The sequence below is a fragment of the Ranitomeya imitator genome, chromosome 4 (genome assembly GCF_032444005.1).
Source record: "Ranitomeya imitator isolate aRanImi1 chromosome 4, aRanImi1.pri, whole genome shotgun sequence".
NCBI classification, from domain to species: domain Eukaryota; kingdom Metazoa; phylum Chordata; class Amphibia; order Anura; family Dendrobatidae; genus Ranitomeya; species Ranitomeya imitator.
In genome coordinates, this window is record NC_091285.1 from 90,144,244 (window position 1) to 90,169,423 (window position 25,180).

Sequence of the window (25,180 nt, forward strand, 5' to 3'; positions counted from 1 at the left end):
TGATTTTGCTAACATGCAAATTAACATGTGATTTAATCTTTTGTATTTGTATAATTTTGTGGTTTTCAGTTAAGATAAGGAATCTTAAAAGTCATGCTGCTAAAGGTAGCATGGCCGAGCGGTCTAAGGCGCTGGATTAAGGCTCCAGTCTCTTCAGAGGCGTGGGTTCAAATCCCACTGCTGCCAGTAGGTCTTCAGAACCTTTTGATCTAATTCTTATGATTTTGTATTTGCATGAGTGTGTGGATTTCTGTTTAGGAAAAGACAGTTGATAGAATCATTGGTTTTTCCTATTGTTTAGAGACTTAACCATTTTACAACAGACCTGTAGGTTCAAATCCCACTGCTGCCAGTAGTAAGAGTTCCTTAAAACCTTTTTATCTTATTCTTATAACTATGCTAACATACAAAATTAGCATATGCTTTAATCCCACTGCTGCCAGTATTATGAGGTCTTGAAATGTTTTTGTACTTATTCTTATGATTTTGCTAACATGCAAATTAGCATGTGATCTAATCTTCTTTTGTATTTGTATGATTTTTCGGTTTTCGGTTAAGATAAAGACCGTTGATAGAATCATTGGTTTTTCCTAATGTTTAGAGACATGCCCTTTTTCCAACATGCACTAATTTTAAATGTTGTCAAATGTACTTCACTTACTCTAAGGAAGCCTACTTAATCATGCTGAGTATGACTCAGCAGTATGAGTTCTTGAAAATCTTTTGATCTTATTCTTATAATTATGAAAACAGACAAAATTTGCATGTGCTTTCATCCCACTGCTGCCAGTATGATATGTGCTTGAAAATTGTTTTGAACTTACTCTTATGATTTTACTAACATACAAACTTACATGTGTTTTAATCTTCTTTTGTATTTGCTTAAGTGTTTTCTTTCTGGTTAAGATAAAAACAGTTGATAGAATTATTGTTTTTTTCCTAATATTTAGAGACATGTCTGTCATGATATGTACTTTTGCCCTGTCCTGTATTTGAATAATATGCCATTTGATGTATGTAACTGTTCTCTGGTTTCTATTAGCTGTAATTTATGTATTTTCTTGTGCAGGGAGTTCACCTGTAACAATATGTCTCCTTCCCCCAATACTTGCAGCCCTAAGCTATAATGTAATTAAGGTTTGTCAACACCACTAGTGAAGAATAGCCATTCTTTCTCACAGCAGGTGGCTAGTCATATGTACATACTAGATAGACTAAGAGGAGCCGACCAGTCTAGAATCTTCAGGTGGACCCAACCATTGAATAGAAGGTGTGACCCCTACCCCCCTTCATGGGCGGATCCCAGGAGCTCAGATAATCCATTCTTATTTTTGAGATCAGATGTGAGTTGATCCTTAAAGGGGAAGGAGTGGGGATTCTTAGCTGAGGCAAGACCCCACGTCCATCTGTGACTGCGGAAGCGTACGGGATGAGACTTGAGCTGAGGACATATCTCGTCGTTCGTGAGATTGTTTTGGGATCCCTTGGACTCATGTGGACTATTGCTTTGTTAGCTGGCACAAGGATTATCTGGAGGTGCCCCCGAATCTGTTCTGTTGGACTCGTGGAAGGACTATTGTTTCGTTTATCGGGTGCGGGATTACTGGAAAGCACCTCCAGATCTGTTTATTTACTTGGGCTTATTGTGGACTTCTGGTGGACTTGAAGGACATTATGGATATTTGATGTTGTATGCTCCCTGCTTTAATAAATCTCATTGGATCATCCCTCGGCCTGTTGTCCCTTCCTGCTCTGCTGTACACCCCGTCACAAACTGGTTGGCAGCAGTGGGATCAGAGCAGAAGGAATGGAGGACAAAGGCCCATCAACATTGGGAACCAGCACCGCAGAGTACAAGAGCTGGACTGCGATGAACCTACAAACAAAGGCCCATGAAGTAGGAGTCCGTTTTAAAGGACTCTCCAAGGAGCAGCTAATTGAGGCTTTGGAAGGAGTTCGCCTGCAAGATGACACTGAGGAAGGATCCTCACAGCAAATGGAGGAAAGACTGCAGCCGGAGGTAAATACCCAAAAAAGTCAGTGGGTTGTGTGGTACGAGGAGGAGTTGGCATTTCTGGGAGAAGAGGTCACCATAGACGATAAGAGGAAGGCCATTCACAGAGCTCAGGAGATGGCATTGCTGGAGCAGATCGCTTTGGAAGCAGCTAGAAGCTCCAGACAGACTGTAACCTCAGCACCCACCATGAGGGAACTCCCCAGAGTGTCCCACAAAGACTTTAAGCCCTTTAATGAGGCTGCAGGCGACATTGAGGGCTTCTTCCAGGACTTTGAGCATCAGTGTTGATTAATGGAAGTCCCGGAAAGGGAGCGAGTTCGACATCTTGTGGGGTTCTTAGAGGGTGGAGCTGCTGAAGCCTATAGAGCTATGGACCCTCGGGGGAACTGTGAGTATGCGGCGATTAAACAGACTATTCTAGAACATTATGCTATGTTAAACCTTGTTATCTTATTCTTATAATTATGCTAACATACAAAATTAGCATATGCTTTAATCCCACTGCTGCCAGTATTATGCGGTCTTGAAATGTTTTTGTACTTATTCTTATGATTTTGCTAACATGCAAATTAACATGTGATTTAATCTTTTGTATTTGTATAATTTTGCGGTTTTCAGTTAAGATAAGGAATCGTAAAAATCAAGCTGTTAAAGGTAGCATGGCCGAGTGGTCTAAGGCGCTGGACTTAGGCTCCAGTCTCTTTGGAGGCGTGGGTTCAAATCCCACTGCTGCCAGTGTATTTCTACTTTGAAACTTTTTAGCTTATATTTATGATTTTGCTAATAGAAAAATTAGCATGTGTTTTATTATTTTGTATTTGTATGAGTCCATGCTTTGCTGTCTTGCAAAAGACAGTAGATAGAATCATTGCTTTTTGCTTAGAGACCTATCCATTTTCCACCTTGAAGAAGTTAAAATGTAGGAAAATTCACTAAACTTACTCTAAGGAAGCTTTTTTTATGTAGTATATTAGGGTAGCATGGCCGAGTGGTCTAAGGCGCTGGATTAAGGCTCCAGTCTCTTCAGAGGCGTGGGTTCAAATCCCACTGCTGCCAGTAGGTCTTTAGAACATTTTGATCTAATTCAAATGATTTTGTATTTGCATGAGTGTGTGGGTTTCTGTTTAGGAAAAGACAGTTGATAGAATCATTGTTTTTTCCTATTGTTTAGAGACTTAACCATTTTACAACAGACCTGTAGGTTTAAATCCCACTGCTGCCAGTAGTAAGAGTTCCTTAAAACCTTTTTATCTTATTCTTATACATACGCTAATATACAAAATTAGCATATGCTTTAATCCCACTGCTGCCAGTATTATGCGGTCTTGAAATGTTTTTGTACTTATTCTTATGATTTTGCTAACATGCAAATTAACATGTGATTTAATCTTTTGTATTTGTATAATTTTGTGGTTTTCAGTTAAGATAAGGAATCTTAAAAGTCATGCTGCTAAAGGTAGCATGGCCGAGCGGTCTAAGGCGCTGGATTAAGGCTCCAGTCTCTTCAGAGGCGTGGGTTCAAATCCCACTGCTGCCAGTAGGTCTTCAGAACCTTTTGATCTAATTCTTATGATTTTGTATTTGCATGAGTGTGTGGATTTCTGTTTAGGAAAAGACAGTTGATAGAATCATTGGTTTTTCCTATTGTTTAGAGACTTAACCATTTTACAACAGACCTGTAGGTTCAAATCCCACTGCTGCCAGTAGTAAGAGTTCCTTAAAACCTTTTTATCTTATTCTTATAACTATGCTAACATACAAAATTAGCATATGCTTTAATCCCACTGCTGCCAGTATTATGAGGTCTTGAAATGTTTTTGTACTTATTCTTATGATTTTGCTAACATGCAAATTAGCATGTGATCTAATCTTCTTTTGTATTTGTATGATTTTTCGGTTTTCGGTTAAGATAAAGACCGTTGATAGAATCATTGGTTTTTCCTAATGTTTAGAGACATGCCCTTTTTCCAACATGCACTAATTTTAAATGTTGTCAAATGTACTTCACTTACTCTAAGGAAGCCTACTTAATCATGCTGAGTATGACTCAGCAGTATGAGTTCTTGAAAATCTTTTGATCTTATTCTTATAATTATGAAAACAGACAAAATTTGCATGTGCTTTCATCCCACTGCTGCCAGTATGATATGTGCTTGAAAATTGTTTTGAACTTACTCTTATGATTTTACTAACATACAAACTTACATGTGTTTTAATCTTCTTTTGTATTTGCTTAAGTGTTTTCTTTCTGGTTAAGATAAAAACAGTTGATAGAATTATTGTTTTTTTCCTAATATTTAGAGACATGTCTGTCATGATATGTACTTTTGCCCTGTCCTGTATTTGAATAATATGCCATTTGATGTATGTAACTGTTCTCTGGTTTCTATTAGCTGTAATTTATGTATTTTCTTGTGCAGGGAGTTCACCTGTAACAATATGTCTCCTTCCCCCAATACTTGCAGCCCTAAGCTATAATGTAATTAAGGTTTGTCAACACCACTAGTGAAGAATAGCCATTCTTTCTCACAGCAGGTGGCTAGTCATATGTACATACTAGATAGACTAAGAGGAGCCGACCAGTCTAGAATCTTCAGGTGGACCCAACCATTGAATAGAAGGTGTGACCCCTACCCCCCTTCATGGGCGGATCCCAGGAGCTCAGATAATCCATTCTTATTTTTGAGATCAGATGTGAGTTGATCCTTAAAGGGGAAGGAGTGGGGATTCTTAGCTGAGGCAAGACCCCACGTCCATCTGTGACTGCGGAAGCGTACGGGATGAGACTTGAGCTGAGGACATATCTCGTCGTTCGTGAGATTGTTTTGGGATCCCTTGGACTCATGTGGACTATTGCTTTGTTAGCTGGCACAAGGATTATCTGGAGGTGCCCCCGAATCTGTTCTGTTGGACTCGTGGAAGGACTATTGTTTCGTTTATCGGGTGCGGGATTACTGGAAAGCACCTCCAGATCTGTTTATTTACTTGGGCTTATTGTGGACTTCTGGTGGACTTGAAGGACATTATGGATATTTGATGTTGTATGCTCCCTGCTTTAATAAATCTCATTGGATCATCCCTCGGCCTGTTGTCCCTTCCTGCTCTGCTGTACACCCCGTCACAAACTGGTTGGCAGCAGTGGGATCAGAGCAGAAGGAATGGAGGACAAAGGCCCATCAACATTGGGAACCAGCACCGCAGAGTACAAGAGCTGGACTGCGATGAACCTACAAACAAAGGCCCATGAAGTAGGAGTCCGTTTTAAAGGACTCTCCAAGGAGCAGCTAATTGAGGCTTTGGAAGGAGTTCGCCTGCAAGATGACACTGAGGAAGGATCCTCACAGCAAATGGAGGAAAGACTGCAGCCGGAGGTAAATACCCAAAAGAGTCAGTGGGTTGTGTGGTACGAGGAGGAGTTGGCATTTCTGGGAGAAGAGGTCACCATAGACGATAAGAGGAAGGCCATTCACAGAGCTCAGGAGATGGCATTGCTGGAGCAGATCGCTTTGGAAGCAGCTAGAAGCTCCAGACAGACTGTAACCTCAGCACCCACCATGAGGGAACTCCCCAGAGTGTCCCACAAAGACTTTAAGCCCTTTAATGAGGCTGCAGGCGACATTGAGGGCTTCTTCCAGGACTTTGAGCATCAGTGTTGATTAATGGAAGTCCCGGAAAGGGAGCGAGTTCGACATCTTGTGGGGTTCTTAGAGGGTGGAGCTGCTGAAGCCTATAGAGCTATGGACCCTCGGGGGAACTGTGAGTATGCGGCGATTAAACAGACTATTCTAGAACATTATGCTATGTTAAACCTTGTTATCTTATTCTTATAATTATGCTAACATACAAAATTAGCATATGCTTTAATCCCACTGCTGCCAGTATTATGCGGTCTTGAAATGTTTTTGTACTTATTCTTATGATTTTGCTAACATGCAAATTAACATGTGATTTAATCTTTTGTATTTGTATAATTTTGCGGTTTTCAGTTAAGATAAGGAATCGTAAAAATCAAGCTGTTAAAGGTAGCATGGCCGAGTGGTCTAAGGCGCTGGACTTAGGCTCCAGTCTCTTTGGAGGCGTGGGTTCAAATCCCACTGCTGCCAGTGTATTTCTACTTTGAAACTTTTTAGCTTATATTTATGATTTTGCTAATAGAAAAATTAGCATGTGTTTTATTATTTTGTATTTGTATGAGTCCATGCTTTGCTGTCTTGCAAAAGACAGTAGATAGAATCATTGCTTTTTGCTTAGAGACCTATCCATTTTCCACCTTGAAGAAGTTAAAATGTAGGAAAATTCACTAAACTTACTCTAAGGAAGCTTTTTTTATGTAGTATATTAGGGTAGCATGGCCGAGTGGTCTAAGGCGCTGGATTAAGGCTCCAGTCTCTTCAGAGGCGTGGGTTCAAATCCCACTGCTGCCAGTAGGTCTTTAGAACATTTTGATCTAATTCAAATGATTTTGTATTTGCATGAGTGTGTGGGTTTCTGTTTAGGAAAAGACAGTTGATAGAATCATTGGTTTTTCCTATTGTTTAGAGACTTAACAATTTTACAACAGACCTGTAGGTTTAAATCCCACTGCTGCCAGTAGTAAGAGTTCCTTAAAACCTTTTTATCTTATTCTTATACATACGCTAACATACAAAATTAACATATGCTTTAATCCCACTGCTGCCAGTATTATGCGGTCTTGAAATGTTTTTGTACTTATTCTTATGATTTTGCTAACATGCAAATTAACATGTGATTTAATCTTTTGTATTTGTATAATTTTGCGGTTTTCAGTTAAGATAAGGAATCGTAAAAATCATGCTGTTAAAGGTAGCATGGCCGAGTGGTCTAAGGCGCTGGACTTAGGCTCTAGTCTCTTTGGAGGCGTGGGTTCAAATCCCACTGCTGCCAGTGTATTTCTACTTTGAAACTTTTTAGCTTATATTTATGATTTTGCTAATAGAAAAATTAGCATGTGTTTTATTATTTTGTATTTGTATGAGTCCATGCTTTGCTGTTTTGCAAAAGACAGTAGATAGAATCATTGCTTTTTGCTTAGAGACCTATCCATTTTCCACCTTGAAGAAGTTAAAATGTAGGAAAATTCACTAAACTTACTCTAAGGAAGCTTTTTTCATGTAGTATATTAACCCTGCTGTTCTGTTGGTCAAAAATGACCGACTTTGAACTTCAATATTCTTTAAAATATTCAAGATGCGGCTCTGAAACCCGTGGCCGACCGACCCATCCTCATTTAAGTCAATCAACCACAAGTTTCAGAACCGCATCTTGAACACCCCAAAAAATACCAAAGTTCAAAATAGGTCTCCCCAGACCGAACAGAACAGCAGGGTTAAGGTAGCATGGCCGAGCGGTCTAAGGCGCTGGATTAAGGCTCCAGTCTCTTCAGAGGCGTGGGTTCAAATCCCACTGCTGCCAGTAGGTCTTCAGAACATTTTGATCTAATTCAAATGATTTTGTATTTGCATGAGTGTGTGGGTTTCTGCTTAGGAAAAGACAGTTGATAGAATCATTGGTTTTTCCTATTGTTTAGAGACTTAACCATTTTACAACAGACCTGTAGGTTTAAATCCCACTGCTGCCAGTAGTAAGAGTTCCTTAAAACCTTTTTATCTTATTCTTATACATACGCTAATATACAAAATTAGCATATGCTTTAATCCCACTGCTGCCAGTATTATGCGGTCTTGAAATGTTTTTGTACTTATTCTTATGATTTTGCTAACATGCAAATTAACATGTGATTTAATCTTTTGTATTTGTATAATTTTGTGGTTTTCAGTTAAGATAAGGAATCTTAAAAGTCATGCTGCTAAAGGTAGCATGGCCGAGCGGTCTAAGGCGCTGGATTAAGGCTCCAGTCTCTTCAGAGGCGTGGGTTCAAATCCCACTGCTGCCAGTAGGTCTTTAGAACCTTTTGATCTAATTCTTATGATTTTGTATTTGCATGAGTGTGTGGATTTCTGTTTAGGAAAAGACAGTTGATAGAATCATTGGTTTTTCCTATTGTTTAGAGACTTAACCATTTTACAACAGACCTGTAGGTTCAAATCCCACTGCTGCCAGTAGTAAGAGTTCCTTAAAACCTTTTTATCTTATTCTTATAACTATGCTAACATACAAAATTAGCATATGCTTTAATCCCACTACTGCCAGTATTATGAGGTCTTGAAATGTTTTTGTACTTATTCTTATGATTTTGCTAACATGCAAATTAGCATGTGATCTAATCTTCTTTTGTATTTGTATGATTTTTCGGTTTTCGGTTAAGATAAAGACCGTTGATAGAATCATTGGTTTTTCCTAATGTTTAGAGACATGCCCTTTTTCCAACATGCACTAATTTTAAATGTTGTCAAATGTACTTCACTTACTCTAAGGAAGCCTACTTAATCATGCTGAGTATGACTCAGCAGTATGAGTTCTTGAAAATCTTTTGATCTTATTCTTATAATTATGAAAACAGACAAAATTTGCATGTGCTTTCATCCCACTGCTGCCAGTATGATATGTGCTTGAAAATTGTTTTGAACTTACTCTTATGATTTTACTAACATACAAACTTACATGTGTTTTAATCTTCTTTTGTATTTGCTTAAGTGTTTTCTTTCTGGTTAAGATAAAAACAGTTGATAGAATTATTGTTTTTTTCCTAATATTTAGAGACATGTCTGTCATGATATGTACTTTTGCCCTGTCCTGTATTTGAATAATATGCCATTTGATGTATGTAACTGTTCTCTGGTTTCTATTAGCTGTAATTTATGTATTTTCTTGTGCAGGGAGTTCACCTGTAACAATATGTCTCCTTCCCCCAATACTTGCAGCCCTAAGCTATAATGTAATTAAGGTTTGTCAACACCACTAGTGAAGAATAGCCATTCTTTCTCACAGCAGGTGGCTAGTCATATGTACATACTAGATAGACTAAGAGGAGCCGACCAGTCTAGAATCTTCAGGTGGACCCAACCATTGAATAGAAGGTGTGACTCCTACCCCCCTTCATGGGCGGATCCCAGGAGCTCAGATAATCCATTCTTATTTTTGAGATCAGATGTGAGTTGATCCTTAAAGGGGAAGGAGTGGGGATTCTTAGCTGAGGCAAGACCCCACGTCCATCTGTGACTGCGGAAGCGTACGGGATGAGACTTGAGCTGAGGACATATCTCGTCGTTCGTGAGATTGTTTTGGGATCCCTTGGACTCATGTGGACTATTGCTTTGTTAGCTGGCACAAGGATTATCTGGAGGTGCCCCCGAATCTGTTCTGTTGGACTCGTGGAAGGACTATTGTTTCGTTTATCGGGTGCGGGATTACTGGAAAGCACCTCCAGATCTGTTTATTTACTTGGGCTTATTGTGGACTTCTGGTGGACTTGAAGGACATTATGGATATTTGATGTTGTATGCTCCCTGCTTTAATAAATCTCATTGGATCATCCCTCGGCCTGTTGTCCCTTCCTGCTCTGCTGTACACCCCGTCACAAACTGGTTGGCAGCAGTGGGATCAGAGCAGAAGGAATGGAGGACAAAGGCCCATCAACATTGGGAACCAGCACCGCAGAGTACAAGAGCTGGACTGCGATGAACCTACAAACAAAGGCCCATGAAGTAGGAGTCCATTTTAAAGGACTCTCCAAGGAGCAGCTAATTGAGGCTTTGGAAGGAGTTCGCCTGCAAGATGACACTGAGGAAGGATCCTCACAGCAAATGGAGGAAAGACTGCAGCCGGAGGTAAATTCCCAAAAAAGTCAGTGGGTTGTGTGGTACGAGGAGGAGTTGGCATTTCTGGGAGAAGAGGCCACCATAGACGATAAGAGGAAGGCCATTCACAGAGCTCAGGAGATGGCATTGCTGGAGCAGATCGCTTTGGAAGCAGCTAGAAGCTCCAGACAGACTGTAACCTCAGCACCCACCATGAGGGAACTCCCCAGAGTGTCCCACAAAGACTTTAAGCCCTTTAATGAGGCTGCAGGCGACATTGAGGGCTTCTTCCAGGACTTTGAGCATCAGTGTTGATTAATGGAAGTCCCGGAAAGGGAGCGAGTTCGACATCTTGTGGGGTTCTTAGAGGGTGGAGCTGCTGAAGCCTATAGAGCTATGGACCCTCGGGGGAACTGTGAGTATGCGGCGATTAAACAGACTATTCTAGGACATTATGCTATGTTAAACCTTGTTATCTTATTCTTATAATTATGCTAACATACAAAATTAGCATATGCTTTAATCCCACTGCTGCCAGTATTATGCGGTCTTGAAATGTTTTTGTACTTATTCTTATGATTTTGCTAACATGCAAATTAACGTGATTTAATCTTTTGTATTTGTATAATTTTGCGGTTTTCAGTTAAGATAAGGAATCGTAAAAATCATGCTGTTAAAGGTAGCATGGCCGAGTGGTCTAAGGCGCTGGAATTAGGCTCCAGTCTCTTTGGAGGCGTGGGTTCAAATCCCACTGCTGCCAGTGTATTTCTACTTTGAAACTTTTTAGCTTATATTTATGATTTTGCTAATAGAAAAATTAGCATGTGTTTTATTATTTTGTATTTGTATGAGTCCATGCTTTGCTGTTTTGCAAAAGACAGTAGATAGAATCATTGCTTTTTCCTTTTTGCTTAGAGACCTATCCATTTTCCACCTTGAAGGAGTTAAAATGTAGGAAAATTCACTAAACTTACTCTAAGGAAGCTTTTTTCATGTAGTATATTAAGGTAGCATGGCCGAGCGGTCTAAGGCGCTGGATTAAGGCTCCAGTCTCTTCAGAGGCGTGGGTTCAAATCCCACTGCTGCCAGTAGGTCTTCAGAACATTTTGATCTAATTCAAATGATTTTGTATTTGCATGAGTGTGTGGGTTTCTGTTTAGGAAAAGACAGTTGATAGAATCATTGTTTTTTCCTATTGTTTAGAGACTTAACAATTTTACAACAGACCTGTAGGTTTAAATCCCACTGCTGCCAGTAGTAAGAGTTCCATAAAACCTTTTTATCTTATTCTTATACATACGCTAACATACAAAATTAACATATGCTTTAATCCCACTGCTGCCAGTATTATGCGGTCTTGAAATGTTTTTGTACTTATTCTTATGATTTTGCTAACATGCAAATTAACATGTGATTTAATCTTTTGTATTTGTATAATTTTGCGGTTTTCAGTTAAGATAAGGAATCGTAAAAATCATGCTGTTAAAGGTAGCATGGCCGAGTGGTCTAAGGCGCTGGACTTAGGCTCTAGTCTCTTTGGAGGCGTGGGTTCAAATCCCACTGCTGCCAGTGTATTTCTACTTTGAAACTTTTTAGCTTATATTTATGATTTTGCTAATAGAAAAATTAGCATGTGTTTTATTATTTTGTATTTGTATGAGTCCATGCTTTGCTGTTTTGCAAAAGACAGTAGATAGAATCATTGCTTTTTGCTTAGAGACCTATCCATTTTCCACCTTGAAGAAGTTAAAATGTAGGAAAATTCACTAAACTTACTCTAAGGAAGCTTTTTTCATGTAGTATATTAAGGTAGCATGGCCGAGCGGTCTAAGGCGCTGGATTAAGGCTCCAGTCTCTTCAGAGGCGTGGGTTCAAATCCCACTGCTGCCAGTAGGTCTTCAGAACATTTTGATCTAATTCAAATGATTTTGTATTTGCATGAGTGTGTGGGTTTCTGTTTAGGAAAAGACAGTTGATAGAATCATTGGTTTTTCCTATTGTTTAGAGACTTAACCATTTTACAACAGACCTGTAGGTTTAAATCCCACTGCTGCCAGTAGTAAGAGTTCCTTAAAACCTTTTTATCTTATTCTTATACATACGCTAATATACAAAATTAGCATATGCTTTAATCCCACTGCTGCCAGTATTATGCGGTCTTGAAATGTTTTTGTACTTATTCTTATGATTTTGCTAACATGCAAATTAACATGTGATTTAATCTTTTGTATTTGTATAATTTTGTGGTTTTCAGTTAAGATAAGGAATCTTAAAAGTCATGCTGCTAAAGGTAGCATGGCCGAGCGGTCTAAGGCGCTGGATTAAGGCTCCAGTCTCTTCAGAGGCGTGGGTTCAAATCCCACTGCTGCCAGTGTATTTCTACTTTGAAACTTTTTAGCTTATATTTATGATTTTGCTAATAGAAAAATTAGCATGTGTTTTATTATTTTGTATTTGTATGAGTCCATGCTTTGCTGTTTTGCAAAAGACAGTAGATAGAATCATTGCTTTTTCCTTTTTGCTTAGAGACCTATCCATTTTCCACCTTGAAGGAGTTAAAATGTAGGAAAATTCACTAAACTTACTCTAAGGAAGCTTTTTTCATGTAGTATATTAAGGTAGCATGGCCGAGCGGTCTAAGGCGCTGGATTAAGGCTCCAGTCTCTTCAGAGGCGTGGGTTCAAATCCCACTGCTGCCAGTAGGTCTTCAGAACATTTTGATCTAATTCAAATGATTTTGTATTTGCATGAGTGTGTGGGTTTCTGTTTAGGAAAAGACAGTTGATAGAATCATTGTTTTTTCCTATTGTTTAGAGACTTAACAATTTTACAACAGACCTGTAGGTTTAAATCCCACTGCTGCCAGTAGTAAGAGTTCCTTAAAACCTTTTTATCTTATTCTTATACATACGCTAACATACAAAATTAACATATGCTTTAATCCCACTGCTGCCAGTATTATGCGGTCTTGAAATGTTTTTGTACTTATTCTTATGATTTTGCTAACATGCAAATTAACATGTGATTTAATCTTTTGTATTTGTATAATTTTGCGGTTTTCAGTTAAGATAAGGAATCGTAAAAATCATGCTGTTAAAGGTAGCATGGCCGAGTGGTCTAAGGCGCTGGACTTAGGCTCTAGTCTCTTTGGAGGCGTGGGTTCAAATCCCACTGCTGCCAGTGTATTTCTACTTTGAAACTTTTTAGCTTATATTTATGATTTTGCTAATAGAAAAATTAGCATGTGTTTTATTATTTTGTATTTGTATGAGTCCATGCTTTGCTGTTTTGCAAAAGACAGTAGATAGAATCATTGCTTTTTGCTTAGAGACCTATCCATTTTCCACCTTGAAGAAGTTAAAATGTAGGAAAATTCACTAAACTTACTCTAAGGAAGCTTTTTTCATGTAGTATATTAAGGTAGCATGGCCGAGCGGTCTAAGGCGCTGGATTAAGGCTCCAGTCTCTTCAGAGGCGTGGGTTCAAATCCCACTGCTGCCAGTAGGTCTTCAGAACATTTTGATCTAATTCAAATGATTTTGTATTTGCATGAGTGTGTGGGTTTCTGTTTAGGAAAAGACAGTTGATAGAATCATTGGTTTTTCCTATTGTTTAGAGACTTAACCATTTTACAACAGACCTGTAGGTTTAAATCCCACTGCTGCCAGTAGTAAGAGTTCCTTAAAACCTTTTTATCTTATTCTTATACATACGCTAATATACAAAATTAGCATATGCTTTAATCCCACTGCTGCCAGTATTATGCGGTCTTGAAATGTTTTTGTACTTATTCTTATGATTTTGCTAACATGCAAATTAACATGTGATTTAATCTTTTGTATTTGTATAATTTTGTGGTTTTCAGTTAAGATAAGGAATCTTAAAAGTCATGCTGCTAAAGGTAGCATGGCCGAGCGGTCTAAGGCGCTGGATTAAGGCTCCAGTCTCTTCAGAGGCGTGGGTTCAAATCCCACTGCTGCCAGTAGGTCTTTAGAACCTTTTGATCTAATTCTTATGATTTTGTATTTGCATGAGTGTGTGGATTTCTGTTTAGGAAAAGACAGTTGATAGAATCATTGTTTTTTCCTATTGTTTAGAGACTTAACCATTTTACAACAGACCTGTAGGTTCAAATCCCACTGCTGCCAGTAGTAAGAGTTCCTTAAAACCTTTTTATCTTATTCTTATAACTATGCTAACATACAAAATTAGCATATGCTTTAATCCCACTGCTGCCAGTATTATGAGGTCTTGAAATGTTTTTGTACTTATTCTTATGATTTTGCTAACATGCAAATTAGCATGTGATCTAATCTTCTTTTGTATTTGTATGATTTTTCGGTTTTCGGTTAAGATAAAGACCGTTGATAGAATCATTGGTTTTTCCTAATGTTTAGAGACATGCCCTTTTTCCAACATGCACTAATTTTAAATGTTGTCAAATGTACTTCACTTACTCTAAGGAAGCCTACTTAATCATGCTGAGTATGACTCAGCAGTATGAGTTCTTGAAAATCTTTTGATCTTATTCTTATAATTATGAAAACAGACAAAATTTGCATGTGCTTTCATCCCACTGCTGCCAGTATGATATGTGCTTGAAAATTGTTTTGAACTTACTCTTATGATTTTACTAACATACAAACTTACATGTGTTTTAATCTTCTTTTGTATTTGCTTAAGTGTTTTCTTTCTGGTTAAGATAAAAACAGTTGATAGAATTATTGTTTTTTTCCTAATATTTAGAGACATGTCTGTCATGATATGTACTTTTGCCCTGTCCTGTATTTGAATAATATGCCATTTGATGTATGTAACTGTTCTCTGGTTTCTATTAGCTGTAATTTATGTATTTTCTTGTGCAGGGAGTTCACCTGTAACAATATGTCTCCTTCCCCCAATACTTGCAGCCCTAAGCTATAATGTAATTAAGGTTTGTCAACACCACTAGTGAAGAATAGCCATTCTTTCTCACAGCAGGTGGCTAGTCATATGTACATACTAGATAGACTAAGAGGAGCCGACCAGTCTAGAATCTTCAGGTGGACCCAACCATTGAATAGAAGGTGTGACCCCTACCCCCCTTCATGGGCGGATCCCAGGAGCTCAGATAATCCATTCTTATTTTTGAGATCAGATGTGAGTTGATCCTTAAAGGGGAAGGAGTGGGGATTCTTAGCTGAGGCAAGACCCCACGTCCATCTGTGACTGCGGAAGCGTACGGGATGAGACTTGAGCTGAGGACATATCTCGTCGTTCGTGAGATTGTTTTGGGATCCCTTGGACTCATGTGGACTATTGCTTTGTTAGCTGGCACAAGGATTATCTGGAGGTGCCCCCGAATCTGTTCTGTTGGACTCGTGGAAGGACTATTGTTTCGTTTATCGGGTGCGGGATTACTGGAAAGCACCTCCAGATCTGTTTATTTACTTGGGCTTATTGTGGACTTCTGGTGGACTTGAAGGACATTATGGATATTTGATGTTGTATGCTCCCTGCTTTAATAAATCTCATTGGATCATCCCTCGGCCTGTTGTCCCTTCCTGCTCTGCTGTACACCCCGTCACAAACTGGTTGGCAGCAGTGGGATCAGAGCAGAAGGAATGGAGGACAAAGGCCCATCAACATTGGGAACCAGCACCGCAGAGTACAAGAGCTGGACTGCGATGAACCTACAAACAAAGGCCCATGAAGTAGGAGTCCGTTTTAAAGGACTCTCCAAGGAGCAGCTAATTGAGGCTTTGGAAGGAGTTCGCCTGCAAGATGACACTGAGGAAGGATCCTCACAGCAAATGGAGGAAAGACTGCAGCCGGAGGTAAATACCCAAAAAAGTCAGTGGGTTGTGTGGTACGAGGAGGAGTTGGCATTTCTGGGAGAAGAGGCCACCATAGACGATAAGAGGAAGGCCATTCACAGAGCTCAGGAGATGGCATTGCTGGAGCAGATCGCTTTGGAAGCAGCTAGAAGCTCCAGACAGACTGTAACCTCAGCACCCACCATGAGGGAACTCCCCAGAGTGTCCCACAAAGACTTTAAGCCCTTTAATGAGGCTGCAGGCGACATTGAGGGCTTCTTCCAGGACTTTGAGCATCAGTGTTGATTAATTGAAGTCCCGGAAAGGGAGCGAGTTCGACATCTTGTGGGGTTCTTAGAGGGTGGAGCTGCTGAAGCCTATAGAGCTATGGACCCTCGGGGGAACTGTGAGTATGCGGCGATTAAACAGACTATTCTAGAACATTATGCTATGTTAAACCTTGTTATCTTATTCTTATAATTATGCTAACATACAAAATTAGCATATGCTTTAATCCCACTGCTGCCAGTATTATGCGGTCTTGAAATGTTTTTGTACTTATTCTTATGATTTTGCTAACATGCAAATTAACATGTGATTTAATCTTTTGTATTTGTATAATTTTGCGGTTTTCAGTTAAGATAAGGAATCGTAAAAATCAAGCTGTTAAAGGTAGCATGGCCGAGTGGTCTAAGGCGCTGGACTTAGGCTCCAGTCTCTTTGGAGGCGTGGGTTCAAATCCCACTGCTGCCAGTGTATTTCTACTTTGAAACTTTTTAGCTTATATTTATGATTTTGCTAATAGAAAAATTAGCATGTGTTTTATTATTTTGTATTTGTATGAGTCCATGCTTTGCTGTTTTGCAAAAGACAGTAGATAGAATCATTGCTTTTTGCTTAGAGACCTATCCATTTTCCACCTTGAAGAAGTTAAACTGTAGGAAAATTCACTAAACTTACTCTAAGGAAGCTTTTTTTATGTAGTATATTAGGGTAGCATGGCTGAGCGGTCTAAGGCGCTGGATTAAGGCTCCAGTCTCTTCAGAGGCGTGGGTTCAAATCCCACTGCTGCCAGTAGGTCTTTAGAACATTTTGATCTAATTCAAATGATTTTGTATTTGCGTGAGTGTGTGGGTTTCTGTTTAGGAAAAGACAGTTGATAGAATCATTGTTTTTTCCTATTGTTTAGAGACTTAACCATTTTACAACAGACCTGTAGGTTTAAATCCCACTGCTGCCAGTAGTAAGAGTTCCTTAAAACCTTTTTATCTTATTCTTATACATACGCTAATATACAAAATTAGCATATGCTTTAATCCCACTGCTGCCAGTATTATGCGGTCTTGAAATGTTTTTGTACTTATTCTTATGATTTTGCTAACATGCAAATTAACATGTGATTTAATCTTTTGTATTTGTATAATTTTGTGGTTTTCAGTTAAGATAAGGAATCTTAAAAATCATGCTGCTAAAGGTAGCATGGCCGAGCGGTCTAAGGGGCTGGATTAAGGCTCCAGTCTCTTCAGAGGCGTGGGTTCAAATCCTACTGCTGCCAGTAGGTCTTCAGAACCTTTTGATCTAATTCTTATGATTTTGTATTTGCATGAGTGTGTGGATTTCTGTTTAGGAAAAGACAGTTGATAGAATCATTGGTTTTGCCTATTGTTTAGAGACTTAACCATTTTACAACAGACCTGTAGGTTCAAATCCCACTGCTGCCAGTAGTAAGAGTTCCTTAAAACCTTTTTATCTTATTCTTATAACTATGCTAACATACAAAATTAGTATATGCTTTAATCCCACTGCTGCCAGTATTATGAGGTCTTGAAATGTTTTTGTACTTATTCTTATGATTTTGCTAACATGCAAATTAGCATGTGATCTAATCTTCTTTTGTATTTGTATGATTTTTCGGTTTTCGGTTAAGATAAAGACCGTTCATAGAATCATTGGTTTTTCCTAATGTTTAGAGACATGCCCTTTTTCCAACATGCACTAATTTTAAATGTTGTCAAATGTACTTCACTTACTCTAAGGAAGCCTACTTAATCATGCTGAGTATGACTCAGCAGTATGAGTTCTTGAAAATATTTTGATCTTATTCTCATAATTATGAAAACAGACAAAATTTGCATGTGCTTTCATCCCACTGCTGCCAGTATGATATGTGCTTGAAAATTGTTTTGAACTTACTCTTATGATTTTACTAACATACAAACTTACATGTGTTTTAATCTTCTTTTGTATTTGCTTAAGTGTTTTCTTTCTGGTTAAGATAAAAACAGTTGATAGAATTATTGTTTTTTTCCTAATATTTAGAGACATGTCTGTCATGATATGTACTTTTGCCCTGTCCTGTATTTGAATAATATGCCATTTGATGTATGTAACTTTTCTCTGGTTTCTATTAGCTGTAATTTATGTATTTTCTTGTGCTGGGAGTTCACCTGTAACAATACGTCTCCTTCCCCCAATACTTGCAGCCCTAAGCTATAATGTAATTAAGGTTTGTCAACACCACTAGTGAAGAATAGCCATTCCTTCTCACAGCAGGTGGCTAGTCATATGTACATACTAGATAGACTAAGAGGAGCCGACCAGTCTAGAATCTTCAGGTGGACCCAACCATTGAATAGAAGGTGTGACCCCCACCCCCCTTCATGGGCGGATCCCAGGAGCTCAGACAATCCATTCTTATTTTTGAGATCAGATGTGAGTTGATCCTTAAAGGGGAAGGAGTGGGGATTCTTAGCTGAGGCAAGACCCCACGTCCATCTGTGACTGCGGAAGCGAACGGGATGAGACTTGAGCTGAGGACATATCTCGTCGTTCGTGAGATTGTTTTGGCATCCCTTGGACTCATGTGGACTATTGCTTTGTTAGCTGGCACAAGGATTATCGGGAGGTGCCCCCGAATCTGTTCTGTTGGACTCGTGGAAGGACTATTGTTTCGTTTATCGGGTGCGGGATTACTGGAAAGCACCTCCAGATCTGTTTATTTACTTGGGCTTATTGTGGACTTCTGGTGGACTTGAAGGACATTATGGATATTTGATGTTGTATGCTCCCTGCTTTAATAAATCTCATTGGATCATCCCTCGGCCCGTTGTCCCTTCCTGCTCTGCTGTACACCCCGTCACAAACTGGTTGGCAGCAGTGGGATCAGAGCAGAAGGAATGGAGGACAAAGGCCCATCAACATTGGGAACCAGCACCGCAGAGTACAAGAGCTGGACTGCGATGAACCTACAAACAAACGCCCATGAAGTAGGAGTCCGTTTTAAAGGACTCTCCAAGGAGCAGCTAATTGAGGCTTTGGAAGGAGTTCGCCTGCAAGATGACACTGAGGAAGGATCCTCACAGCAAATGGAGGAAAGACTGCAGCCGGAGGTAAATACCCAAAAAAGTCAGTGGGTTGTGTGGTACGAGGAGGAGTTGGCATTTCTGGGAGAAGAGGCCACCATAGACGATAAGAGGAAGGCCATTCACAGAGCTCAGGAGATGGCATTGCTGGAGCAGATCGCTTTGGAAGCAGCTAGAAGCTCCAGACAGACTGTAACCTCAGCACCCACCATGAGGGAACTCCCCAGAGTGTCCCACAAAGACTTTAAGCCCTTTAATGAGGCTGCAGGCGACATTGAGGGCTTCTTCCAGGACTTTGAGCATCAGTGTTGATTAATGGAAGTCCTGGAAAGGGAGCGAGTTCGACATCTTGTGGGGTTCTTAGATGGTGGAGCTGCTGAAGCCTATAGAGCTATGGACCCTCGGGGGAACTGTGAGTATGCGGCGATTAAACAGACTATTCTAGAACATTATGCTATGTTAAACCTTGTTATCTTATTCTTATAATTATGCTAACATACAAAATTAGCATATGCTTTAATCCCACTGCTGCCAGTATTATGCGGTCTTGAAATGTTTTTGTACTTATTCTTATGATTTTGCTAACATGCAAATTAACATGTGATTTAATCTTTTGTATTTGTATAATTTTGCGGTTTTCAGTTAAGATAAGGAATCGTAAAAATCATGCTGTTAAAGGTAGCATGACCGAGTGGTCTAAGGCGCTGGATTTAGGCTCCAGTCTCTTTGGAGGCGTGGGTTCAAATCCCACTGCTACCAGTGTATTTTTACTTTGAAACTTTTTAGCTTATATTTATGATTTTGCTAATAGAAAAATTAGCATGTGTTTTATTATTTTGTATTTGTATGAGTCCATGCTTTGCTGTTTTGCAAAAGACAGTAGATAGAATCATTGCTTTTTCCTTTTTGCTTAGAGACCTATCCATTTTCCACCTTGAAGAAGTTAAAATGTAGGAAAATTCACTAAACTTACTCTAAGGAAGCTTTTTTCATGTAGTATATTAAGGTAGCATGGCCGAGCGGTCTAAGGCGCTGGATTAAGGCTCCAGTCTCTTCAGAGGCGTGGGTTCAAATCCCACTGCTGCCAGTAGGTCTTCAGAACATTTTGATCTAATTCAAATGATTTTGTATTTGCATGAGTGTGTGGGTTTCTGTTTAGGAAAAGACAGTTGATAGAATCATTGTTTTTTCCTATTGTTTAGAGACTTAACCATTTTACAACAGACCTGTAGGTTTAAATCCCACTGCTGCCAGTAGTAAGAGTTCCTTAAAACCTTTTTATCTTATTCTTATACATACGCTAACATACAAAATTAACATATGCTTTAATCCCACTGCTGCCAGTATTATGCGGTCTTGAAATGTTTTTGTACTTATTCTTATGATTTTGCTAACATGCAAATTAACATGTGATTTAATCTTTTGTATTTGTATAATTTTGTGGTTTTCAGTTAAGATAAGGAATCTTAAAAGTCATGCTGCTAAAGGTAGCATGGCTGAGCGGTCTAAGGCGCTGGATTAAGGCTCCAGTCTCTTCAGAGGCGTGGGTTCAAATCCCACTGCTGCCAGTAGGTCTTCAGAACCTTTTGATCTAATTCTTATGATTTTGTATTTGCATGAGTGTGTGGATTTCTGTTTAGGAAAAGACAGTTGATAGAATCATTGGTTTTTCCTATTGTTTAGAGACTTAACCATTTTACAACAGACCTGTAGGTTCAAATCCCACTGCTGCCAGTAGTAAGAGTTCCTTAAAACCTTTTTATCTTATTCTTATAACTATGCTAACATACAAAATTAGCATATGCTTTAATCCCACTGCTGCCAGTATTATGAGGTCTTGAAATGTTTTTGTACTTATTCTTATGATTTTGCTAACATGCAAATTAGCATGTGATCTAATCTTCTTTTGTATTTGTATGATTTTTCGGTTTTCGGTTAAGATAAAGACCATTGATAGAATCATTGGTTTTTCCTAATGTTTAGAGACATGCCCTTTTTCCAACATGCACTAATTTTAAATGTTGTCAAATGTACTTCACTTACTCTAAGGAAGCCTACTTAATCATGCTGAGTATGACTCAGCAGTATGAGTTCTTGAAAATCTTTTGATCTTATTCTTATAATTATGAAAACAGACAAAATTTGCATGTGCTTTCATCCCACTGCTGCCAGTATGATATGTGCTTGAAAATTGTTTTGAACTTACTCTTATGATTTTACTAACATACAAACTTACATGTGTTTTAATCTTCTTTTGTATTTGCTTAAGTGTTTTCTTTCTGGTTAAGATAAAAACAGTTGATAGAATTATTGTTTTTTTCCTAATATTTAGAGACATGTCTGTCATGATATGTACTTTTGCCCTGTCCTGTATTTGAATAATATGCCATTTGATGTATGTAACTGTTCTCTGGTTTCTATTAGCTGTAATTTATGTATTTTCTTGTGCAGGGAGTTCACCTGTAACAATATGTCTCCTTCCCCCAATACTTGCAGCCCTAAGCTATAATGTAATTAAGGTTTGTCAACACCACTAGTGAAGAATAGCCATTCTTTCTCACAGCAGGTGGCTAGTCATATGTACATACTAGATAGACTAAGAGGAGCCGACCAGTCTAGAATCTTCAGGTGGACCCAACCATTGAATAGAAGGTGTGACCCCTACCCCCCTTCATGGGCGGATCCCAGGAGCTCAGATAATCCATTCTTATTTTTGAGATCAGATGTGAGTTGATCCTTAAAGGGGAAGGAGTGGGGATTCTTAGCTGAGGCAAGACCCCACGTCCATCTGTGACTGCGGAAGCGTACGGGATGAGACTTGAGCTGAGGACATATCTCGTCGTTCGTGAGATTGTTTTGGGATCCCTTGGACTCATGTGGACTATTGCTTTGTTAGCTGGCACAAGGATTATCTGGAGGTGCCCCCGAATCTGTTCTGTTGGACTCGTGGAAGGACTATTGTTTCGTTTATCGGGTGCGGGATTACTGTAAAGCACCTCCAGATCTGTTTATTTACTTGGGCTTATTGTGGACTTCTGGTGGACTTGAAGGACATTATGGATATTTGATGTTGTATGCTCCCTGCTTTAATAAATCTCATTGGATCATCCCTCGGCCTGTTGTCCCTTCCTGCTCTGCTGTACACCCCGTCACAAACTGGTTGGCAGCAGTGGGATCAGAGCAGAAGGAATGGAGGACAAAGGCCCATCAACATTGGGAACCAGCACCGCAGAGTACAAGAGCTGGACTGCGATGAACCTACAAACAAAGGCCCATGAAGTAGGAGTCCGTTTTAAAGGACTCTCCAAGGAGCAGCTAATTGAGGCTTTGGAAGGAGTTCGCCTGCAAGATGACACTGAGGAAGGATCCTCACAGCAAATGGAGGAAAGACTGCAGCCGGAGGTAAATACCCAAAAAAGTCAGTGGGTTGTGTGGTACGAGGAGGAGTTGGCATTTCTGGGAGAAGAGGCCACCATAGACGATAAGAGGAAGGCCATTCACAGAGCTCAGGAGATGGCATTGCTGGAGCAGATTGCTTTGGAAGCAGCTAGAAGCTCCAGACAGACTGTAACCTCAGCACCCACCATGAGGGAACTCCCCAGAGTGTCCCACAAGGACTTTAAGCCCTTTAATGAGGCTGCAGGCGACATTGAGGGCTTCTTCCAGGACTTTGAGCATCAGTGTTGATTAATGGAAGTCCCGGAAAGGGAGCGAGTTCGACATCTTGTGGGGTTCTTAGAGGGTGGAGCTGCTGAAGCCTATAGAGCTATGGACCCTCGGGGGAACTGTGAGTATGCGGCGATTAAACAGACTATTCTAGAACATTATGCTATGTTAAACCTTGTTATCTTATTCTTATAATTATGCTAACATACAAAATTAGCATATGCTTTAATCCCACTGCTGCCAGTATTATGCGGTCTTGAAATGTTTTTGTACTTATTCTTATGATTTTGCTAACATGCAAATTAACATGTGATTTAATCTTTTGTATTTGTATAATTTTGCGGTTTTCAGTTAAGATAAGGAATCGTAAAAATCATGCTGTTAAAGGTAGCATGGCTGAGTGGTCTAAGGCGCTGGACTTAGGCTCCAGTCTCTTTGGAGGCGTGGGTTCAAATCCCACTGCTGCCAGTGTATTTCTACTTTGAAACTTTTTAGCTTATATTTATGATTTTGCTAATAGAAAAATTAGCATGTGTTTTATTATTTTGTATTTGTATGAGTCCATGCTTTGCTGTTTTGCAAAAGACAGTAGATAGAATCATTGCTTTTTGCTTAGAGACCTATCCATTTTCCACCTTGAAGAAGTTAAAATGTAGGAAAATTCACTAAACTTACTCTAAGCAAGCTGTTTTTATGTAGTATATTAGGGTTGCATGGCCGAGCGGTCTAAGGCGCTGGATTAAGGCTCCAGTCTCTTCAGAGGCGTGGGTTCAAATCCCACTGCTGCCAGTAGGTCTTTAGAACATTTTGATCTAATTCAAATGATTTTGTATTTGCATGAGTGTGTGGGTTTCTGTTTAGGAAAAGACAGTTGATAGAATCATTGTTTTTTCCTATTGTTTAGAGACTTAACAATTTTACAACAGACCTGTAGGTTTAAATCCCACTGCTGCCAGTAGTAAGAGTTCCTTAAAACCTTTTTATCTTATTCTTATACATACGCTAACATACAAAATTAACATATGCTTTAATCCCACTGCTGCCAGTATTATGCGGTCTTGAAATGTTTTTGTACTTATTCTTATGATTTTGCTAACATGCAAATTAACATGTGATTTAATCTTTTGTATTTGTATAATTTTGCGGTTTTCAGTTAAGATAAGGAATCGTAAAAATCATGCTGTTAAAGGTAGCATGGCCGAGTGGTCTAAGGCGCTGGACTTAGGCTCTAGTCTCTTTGGAGGCGTGGGTTCAAATCCCACTGCTGCCAGTGTATTTCTACTTTGAAACTTTTTAGCTTATATTTATGATTTTGCTAATAGAAAAATTAGCATGTGTTTTATTATTTTGTATTTGTATGAGTCCATGCTTTGCTGTTTTGCAAAAGACAGTAGATAGAATCATTGCTTTTTGCTTAGAGACCTATCCATTTTCCACCTTGAAGAAGTTAAAATGTAGGAAAATTCACTAAACTTACTCTAAGGAAGCTTTTTTCATGTAGTATATTAAGGTAGCATGGCCGAGCGGTCTAAGGCGCTGGATTAAGGCTCCAGTCTCTTCAGAGGCGTGGGTTCAAATCCCACTGCTGCCAGTAGGTCTTCAGAACATTTTGATCTAATTCAAATGATTTTGTATTTGCATGAGTGTGTGGGTTTCTGCTTAGGAAAAGACAGTTGATAGAATCATTGGTTTTTCCTATTGTTTAGAGACTTAACCATTTTACAACAGACCTGTAGGTTTAAATCCCACTGCTGCCAGTAGTAAGAGTTCCTTAAAACCTTTTTATCTTATTCTTATACATACGCTAATATACAAAATTAGCATATGCTTTAATCCCACTGCTGCCAGTATTATGCGGTCTTGAAATGTTTTTGTACTTATTCTTATGATTTTGCTAACATGCAAATTAACATGTGATTTAATCTTTTGTATTTGTATAATTTTGTGGTTTTCAGTTAAGATAAGGAATCTTAAAAGTCATGCTGCTAAAGGTAGCATGGCCGAGCGGTCTAAGGCGCTGGATTAAGGCTCCAGTCTCTTCAGAGGCGTGGGTTCAAATCCCACTGCTGCCAGTAGGTCTTTAGAACCTTTTGATCTAATTCTTATGATTTTGTATTTGCATGAGTGTGTGGATTTCTGTTTAGGAAAAGACAGTTGATAGAATCATTGGTTTTTCCTATTGTTTAGAGACTTAACCATTTTACAACAGACCTGTAGGTTCAAATCCCACTGCTGCCAGTAGTAAGAGTTCCTTAAAACCTTTTTATCTTATTCTTATAACTATGCTAACATACAAAATTAGCATATGCTTTAATCCCACTACTGCCAGTATTATGAGGTCTTGAAATGTTTTTGTACTTATTCTTATGATTTTGCTAACATGCAAATTAGCATGTGATCTAATCTTCTTTTGTATTTGTATGATTTTTCGGTTTTCGGTTAAGATAAAGACCGTTGATAGAATCATTGGTTTTTCCTAATGTTTAGAGACATGCCCTTTTTCCAACATGCACTAATTTTAAATGTTGTCAAATGTACTTCACTTACTCTAAGGAAGCCTACTTAATCATGCTGAGTATGACTCAGCAGTATGAGTTCTTGAAAATCTTTTGATCTTATTCT

General features: G+C 39.1%; 23 non-coding genes across 23 annotated transcripts; all 23 read left to right on the plus strand.

The window, feature by feature from the left end:
• Positions 1-104: 104 nt before the first annotated feature.
• TRNAL-AAG (transfer RNA leucine (anticodon AAG)) lies at positions 105-186 on the plus strand. The gene has a single exon. It is a non-coding gene; the product is annotated as a tRNA-Leu (tRNA).
• Positions 187-2,670: 2,484 nt separating this feature from the next.
• TRNAL-UAG (transfer RNA leucine (anticodon UAG)) lies at positions 2,671-2,752 on the plus strand. The gene has a single exon. It is a non-coding gene; the product is annotated as a tRNA-Leu (tRNA).
• Positions 2,753-2,991: 239 nt separating this feature from the next.
• TRNAL-AAG (transfer RNA leucine (anticodon AAG)) lies at positions 2,992-3,073 on the plus strand. Its single transcript has one exon. It is a non-coding gene; the product is annotated as a tRNA-Leu (tRNA).
• Positions 3,074-3,472: 399 nt separating this feature from the next.
• TRNAL-AAG (transfer RNA leucine (anticodon AAG)) lies at positions 3,473-3,554 on the plus strand. Its single transcript has one exon. It is a non-coding gene; the product is annotated as a tRNA-Leu (tRNA).
• A 2,484-nt stretch (positions 3,555-6,038) lies between these two features.
• TRNAL-UAG (transfer RNA leucine (anticodon UAG)) lies at positions 6,039-6,120 on the plus strand. Its single transcript has one exon. It is a non-coding gene; the product is annotated as a tRNA-Leu (tRNA).
• Positions 6,121-6,359: 239 nt separating this feature from the next.
• TRNAL-AAG (transfer RNA leucine (anticodon AAG)) lies at positions 6,360-6,441 on the plus strand. Its single transcript has one exon. It is a non-coding gene; the product is annotated as a tRNA-Leu (tRNA).
• Positions 6,442-6,840: 399 nt separating this feature from the next.
• On the plus strand, positions 6,841-6,922 carry TRNAL-UAG (transfer RNA leucine (anticodon UAG)). Its single transcript has one exon. It is a non-coding gene; the product is annotated as a tRNA-Leu (tRNA).
• A 446-nt stretch (positions 6,923-7,368) lies between these two features.
• Positions 7,369-7,450, plus strand: TRNAL-AAG (transfer RNA leucine (anticodon AAG)). Its single transcript has one exon. It is a non-coding gene; the product is annotated as a tRNA-Leu (tRNA).
• Positions 7,451-7,849: 399 nt separating this feature from the next.
• Positions 7,850-7,931, plus strand: TRNAL-AAG (transfer RNA leucine (anticodon AAG)). The gene has a single exon. It is a non-coding gene; the product is annotated as a tRNA-Leu (tRNA).
• A 2,482-nt stretch (positions 7,932-10,413) lies between these two features.
• Positions 10,414-10,495, plus strand: TRNAL-UAG (transfer RNA leucine (anticodon UAG)). The gene has a single exon. It is a non-coding gene; the product is annotated as a tRNA-Leu (tRNA).
• A 246-nt stretch (positions 10,496-10,741) lies between these two features.
• TRNAL-AAG (transfer RNA leucine (anticodon AAG)) lies at positions 10,742-10,823 on the plus strand. Its single transcript has one exon. It is a non-coding gene; the product is annotated as a tRNA-Leu (tRNA).
• Positions 10,824-11,222: 399 nt separating this feature from the next.
• TRNAL-UAG (transfer RNA leucine (anticodon UAG)) lies at positions 11,223-11,304 on the plus strand. Its single transcript has one exon. It is a non-coding gene; the product is annotated as a tRNA-Leu (tRNA).
• Positions 11,305-11,543: 239 nt separating this feature from the next.
• TRNAL-AAG (transfer RNA leucine (anticodon AAG)) lies at positions 11,544-11,625 on the plus strand. Its single transcript has one exon. It is a non-coding gene; the product is annotated as a tRNA-Leu (tRNA).
• Positions 11,626-12,024: 399 nt separating this feature from the next.
• On the plus strand, positions 12,025-12,106 carry TRNAL-AAG (transfer RNA leucine (anticodon AAG)). The gene has a single exon. It is a non-coding gene; the product is annotated as a tRNA-Leu (tRNA).
• Positions 12,107-12,352: 246 nt separating this feature from the next.
• On the plus strand, positions 12,353-12,434 carry TRNAL-AAG (transfer RNA leucine (anticodon AAG)). Its single transcript has one exon. It is a non-coding gene; the product is annotated as a tRNA-Leu (tRNA).
• Positions 12,435-12,833: 399 nt separating this feature from the next.
• Positions 12,834-12,915, plus strand: TRNAL-UAG (transfer RNA leucine (anticodon UAG)). The gene has a single exon. It is a non-coding gene; the product is annotated as a tRNA-Leu (tRNA).
• Positions 12,916-13,154: 239 nt separating this feature from the next.
• On the plus strand, positions 13,155-13,236 carry TRNAL-AAG (transfer RNA leucine (anticodon AAG)). Its single transcript has one exon. It is a non-coding gene; the product is annotated as a tRNA-Leu (tRNA).
• A 2,965-nt stretch (positions 13,237-16,201) lies between these two features.
• TRNAL-UAG (transfer RNA leucine (anticodon UAG)) lies at positions 16,202-16,283 on the plus strand. Its single transcript has one exon. It is a non-coding gene; the product is annotated as a tRNA-Leu (tRNA).
• A 3,286-nt stretch (positions 16,284-19,569) lies between these two features.
• On the plus strand, positions 19,570-19,651 carry TRNAL-UAG (transfer RNA leucine (anticodon UAG)). Its single transcript has one exon. It is a non-coding gene; the product is annotated as a tRNA-Leu (tRNA).
• A 3,293-nt stretch (positions 19,652-22,944) lies between these two features.
• On the plus strand, positions 22,945-23,026 carry TRNAL-UAG (transfer RNA leucine (anticodon UAG)). Its single transcript has one exon. It is a non-coding gene; the product is annotated as a tRNA-Leu (tRNA).
• A 720-nt stretch (positions 23,027-23,746) lies between these two features.
• On the plus strand, positions 23,747-23,828 carry TRNAL-UAG (transfer RNA leucine (anticodon UAG)). Its single transcript has one exon. It is a non-coding gene; the product is annotated as a tRNA-Leu (tRNA).
• Positions 23,829-24,067: 239 nt separating this feature from the next.
• Positions 24,068-24,149, plus strand: TRNAL-AAG (transfer RNA leucine (anticodon AAG)). Its single transcript has one exon. It is a non-coding gene; the product is annotated as a tRNA-Leu (tRNA).
• Positions 24,150-24,548: 399 nt separating this feature from the next.
• On the plus strand, positions 24,549-24,630 carry TRNAL-AAG (transfer RNA leucine (anticodon AAG)). The gene has a single exon. It is a non-coding gene; the product is annotated as a tRNA-Leu (tRNA).
• The last annotated feature ends 550 nt before the right edge of the window (positions 24,631-25,180 follow it).